Genomic DNA, 4,988 nt, shown 5'->3' on the forward strand with positions numbered 1-4,988 from the left:
CTCACAGACTGTAAGTACGTTTTTTATATTTAAAGAATTTGCCACTGACTATTCAAACGCGAGTTTTAAGCAGTGTAGAGTAGCGCTTGTTGTTTGTCATTTCTCCGATCACAAATGCAGACATGGTTTTATGTTTACGCTGCGCGATGCATACACCTTGGTCTTTAGTTAGACTGATTTTAAAAACTACTCCGTGACCTTTCTTCTAAGTGAGAACAGGAAAGTAATTTTCAACTGATTATTTATGTTAAGCTTCAAACTCCATTGCTACTGAAATGTCTCTCGCTTTCTGTCTTATAAGTACCGCGCGCTGACCATTTGCGCCACTGGAGCAGGTGACACAAATAAATATTACGAATTTGTTTGGTGTAGCATTCTATGTGTATATAGGTATGCTTGGGCTGTTATAATTTATTTTTTAAATCATGTATTATACAGTTGTTTGGGGTGGGGATAAACGAAACGCGATCTGCGATGACGTCACAATCGTGTTGCATTTTGGTCTATGGAGTGACATGAAGTGTGCATATGAAGCAGACTCGCTCCCTCGGTCCAACTCGAGGGGGCTGACCGATTGCGCCACTGGAGCTGCTGATTGAGAAGCATATTACCAAATGCCATGTGAGAAAGCCAAACCAGATTGGTCAATTTTAAGGCCAGACCACTAAGGCTGAATACACAAGCAAGTCCCACTTCATGGAAGATTAGCAAACAAGCTACCTAATGTTAGCACCTGAATTGAAGATGGGCATTCAATAGTAGGCTAGTTTTCCATTAGACTGACCTTTCACAACACCCCATGAACTTTTTTCTAACTGATTACGGACATCTGATTTTCAACCAATTTTAATGTTAAGCCATGACCTCCTGTGCTACTGAAATGTCACTCAATTTCTAAAAACTTAACCTAGGTGAGGCTCAAACACACAACCTCGGCATTTCTCTGCTGCGTACAGCCTTATAAGAAACATCAATCATGGCGTGTGAGAAGGTGGGATCTACGGTCAAAGTGATGCAATTACGCGTACATATTAGGTGTTTTCGACTTAAAAGCAGTGCGGCTCAGACCGATCAGTGTTTGACATCAAAGTACCTCGAGAGCGTTTCGAAAGCATAACCATCTGTATGGTACTTTGATGTCATACACCGATTGGTCTGCAAACGCAAACAAAGCCGAAACCTAGATATTTTAGGCAATATAGAAATCCTGGCCAGGACGCGTCCTGGGAAAATGGCACGTATGGTCACCCTATTGTAAGTCATAACAGGAATCTAATTTTGAACTGATCGTTTATGTTACGCTTTGGACTCCATTGCTACTGAAATGTCTCTCACTTTCTAAAACCTTGCTCCAGGTGAGGCTCAAACTCACAACCTCGGCATTGCTCTGCTGCGTACTGCTTTAAAAGTACCGCGCGCTGACAAATTGCGCCACTAGAGCAGGTTACACAAATAAATATTACGAATTTTTTTTTGTGCAGCATTCTATGTGTATATAGGTATGCTTGGGCTGTTATATATATTTGTTTAAATCATGTATTATACAGTTGTTTGGCGTGGGGATAAACGAATCGCGATCTGCAATGACGTCACAATCATGTTGCATTGTGGTCTATGGAGTGACATGAAGTGTGCATATGAAGCAGACTCGCTCCCTCGGTCCAAATCGAGGGGTCGAGGGACTATCCATATAAACTTCCCTCGTTCACTTCACAGAAGTGGAACACAATTAAAAATGGCAGCAGGGATTCCCCCGAGGGAAGTGCTTAGGGAAGTTTGCAAGTGCATATCTAAAAGTGGAGTGGAACGCAGCCCTGATAATTTAAGTTAGGCTTTGAACGCCTTTGCTACTGAAATGTCTCTCACTTTCTAAAACCTTGCTCCAGGTGAGGCTCGAACTCACAACCTCGGCATTGCTCTGCTGCGTACTGCCTTATAAGTACCTCGCGCTGACCGATTGCGCCACTGGAGCTGCTGATTGAGAAGCATATTACCAAATGCCATGTGAGAAAGCCAAACCAGATTGGTCAATTTTAAGGCCAGACCACTAAGGCTGAATACACAAGCAAGTCCCACTTCATGGAAGATTAGCAAACAAGCTACCTAATGTTAGCACCTCAGTTAGGGACTATCCATATAAACTTCCCTCGTTCACTTCACAGAAGTGGAACACAATTAAAAATGGCAGCAGGGATTCCCCCGAGGGAAGTGCTTAGGGAAGTTTGCAAGTGCATATCTAAAAGTGGAGTGGAACGCAGCCCTGATAATTTAAGTTAGGCTTTGAACTCCATTGCTACTGAAATGTCTCTCGCTTTCTAAAACCATGCTCTAGGTGAGGCTTGAAATCACATCCTCAGTATTGCTCTGCTGCTTACTGCCTTATAAGTACCGCACGCTGACCGATTGCGCCACTGGAGCTGTTGGTGCAAACGCATATTACCAAATGTCATGTGAGAAATCCAAACCGTATTGGTCAATTTTAAGGCCAGACCACTGAGGTTGAATACACAAGCCAGTCCCACTTCATGGAAGACTAGCACACAAGCTACCAAATGTTAGCACGTCAATTGAAGATGGGCATTCAATAGTTGGCTGGTTTTCAATTAGACTGACCTTTCACAACACCCAGTGAACTTTCTTCTAACTGATTACGGACATCTGATTTTCAACCACTCTTTAATGTTAAGCCATGACCCCCTTTGCTACTGAAATGTAACTCAATTTCCAAAAACTTAATCCAGGTGAGGCTTGAACTCACAACCTCGGCATTTCTCTGCGGCGTACTGCCTTATAAGAACCCCGAGCTGACTGATTGCGCCACTGGAGCTGCTATCCGATTGCATCACTGGAGCTGTTGACTCAAATGCATATTACCAAACACTATGCTCTTTAGTTAGACTGATTTTAAAAACTACACCATGACTTTTCTTCTAAGTGATAAGAGGAATCTAATTTTCGACTGATCGTTTATCTTAGGCTTTGAACTCCATGGCTACTGAAACGTCTCTCGCTTTCTAAAACCTTGCTCCAGGTGAGGCTCGAACTCACAACCTCACCATTGCTCTGCTTTAGGGTGCGAGTGTGCTCATTATACCACGGTGTCAGACTGTTTTCCTTAATCCTCCTTAAGCGTAAAGGAGCAACTGTATTTAAAATGCTAGAAAAGAGAGAGTCAATAGTTTCTGTTACATCATCAAGTTGTTCTGAGGTTTTGGATATGCTAAGGAATTGGGATAAATCATTGTGGTCTATAGAGTGACCTGAAGTGTGCATATGAAGCAGACTCGCTCCCTCGGTCCAATTCGAGGGGTCGAGGGACTATCCATTTAAACTTCCCTCGTTCACTTCATGAAGTGGAACACAATTAAAAATGGCAGCAGGGATTCCCCCGAGAGAAGTGTTTAGGGAAGTTTGCGAGTGCGTGTCTAAAACAGGTGGTGCAATCGGTCAGTGCGCGGTTCTTATAAAGCAGTACACAGCAGAGCAATGCCGAGGTTATGAGTTCAAGCCTCACCTGGAGCATGGTTCTAGAAAGCGAGAGACATTTCAATAGCCATGGAGTTCAAAGTCTAAGATAAATGATCAGTTGAAAAGTAGATTCCTCTTATCACTTAGAAGAAAAGTCATGGTGTAGTTTGTAAAATCAGTCTAACTAAAGAGCATAGTGTTTGGTAATATGTATTTGAGTCAACAGCTCCAGTGATGCAATCAGATAGCACCTCCAGTGGCGCAATCAGTCTGCTCGTGGTTCTTATAAGGCAGTACGCAGCAGAGAAATGCTGAGGTTGTGAGTTCAAGTCTCACCTGGATTAAGTTTTTGGAAATTGAGTTACATTTCAGTAGCAAAGGGGGTCATGGCTTAACATTAAAGATTGGTTGAAAATCAGATGTCCGTAATCAGTTAGAAGAAAGTTCACGGGGTGTTGTGAAAGGTCAGTCTGGCCAGTGGTCTGGCCTTAAAATTTACTAATCCTGGATATGCTAAGGAATTGGGATAAATCATTGTGGTCTATAGAGTGACCTGAAGTGTGCATATGAAGCAGACTCGCTCCCTCGGTCCAAATCGAGGGGTTGAGGGACTATCCATTTAAACTTACCTCCTTCACTTCACGAAGTGGAACACAATTAAAAATGGCAGCAGGGATTCCCCCGAGAGAAGTGTTTAGGGAAGTTTGCGAGTGCGTGTCTAAAAGGGGAGTGGAACGCAGCTCTGATAATTTAAGTTAGGCTTTGAACTCCATTGCTACTGAAATGTCTCTCGTTTTCTAAAACCATGCTCCAGGTGAGGCTTGAACTCATTACCTCAGCATTGCTCTGCTGAATACTACCTTATTATAACTGCGCTCACCGATTGCACCACTGGAGCTGCTGACCAGCTGCACCACTAGAGCTGTTGACTGAAATGCATATTACCAAACACTATGGTCTTTAGTTAGACTGATATTAAAAGCTACACCGTGACCTTTCTTCTAAGTGATAACAGGAATCTAATTTTCATCTGATCTTTTATGTTAGGCTTTGAACTCCATTGCTACTGAAATTTCTCTCACTTTTTAAAACCTTGCTCCAGGTGAGGTTTGAACGCACAACCTTGACATTGCTCTGCTGCATACTGCTTTATAAGTATCACTCGCTGACCAATTGCGCCACTGGAGTTGCTGTTTGAAAAGCATATTACCAAATGCCATGTGAGAAAGCCAAACCAGATTGGTCAATTTTAAGGCCAGACCACTAAGGCTGAATACACAAGCAAGTCCCACTTCATGGAAGATTAGCAAACAAGCTACCTAATGTTAGCACCTCAATTGAAGATGGGCATTCAATAGTAGGCTGGTTTTCCATTAGACTGACCTTTCACAACACCCCATGAACTTTTTTCTAACTGATTACGGACATCTGATTTTCAACTATAAGAACCCCAATAGCACCACTGGAGCTGTTGACTGAAATGCATATTACCAAACACTATGGTCTTTAGGGTCTTTAGT

The 4,988-nt window shown here is 42.7% G+C and overlaps 1 non-coding gene across 1 annotated transcript; it reads right to left on the reverse strand.

Moving 5' to 3' along the window:
* Nucleotides 1–1,878: 1,878 nt before the first annotated feature.
* Nucleotides 1,879–1,972, reverse strand: trnai-uau (transfer RNA isoleucine (anticodon UAU)). The gene is made up of 2 exons: nt 1,935–1,972; nt 1,879–1,914 (listed from the first exon to the last, which is right to left on the reverse strand). It is a non-coding gene; the product is annotated as a tRNA-Ile (tRNA).
* Between the last annotated feature and the right edge of the window lie 3,016 nt (nt 1,973–4,988).

Source organism: Sinocyclocheilus rhinocerous, unplaced genomic scaffold (assembly GCF_001515625.1).
Source record: "Sinocyclocheilus rhinocerous isolate Xijiao unplaced genomic scaffold, SAMN03320098_v1.1 scaffold1618, whole genome shotgun sequence".
Taxonomy (NCBI): Eukaryota; Metazoa; Chordata; class Actinopteri; order Cypriniformes; family Cyprinidae; genus Sinocyclocheilus; species Sinocyclocheilus rhinocerous.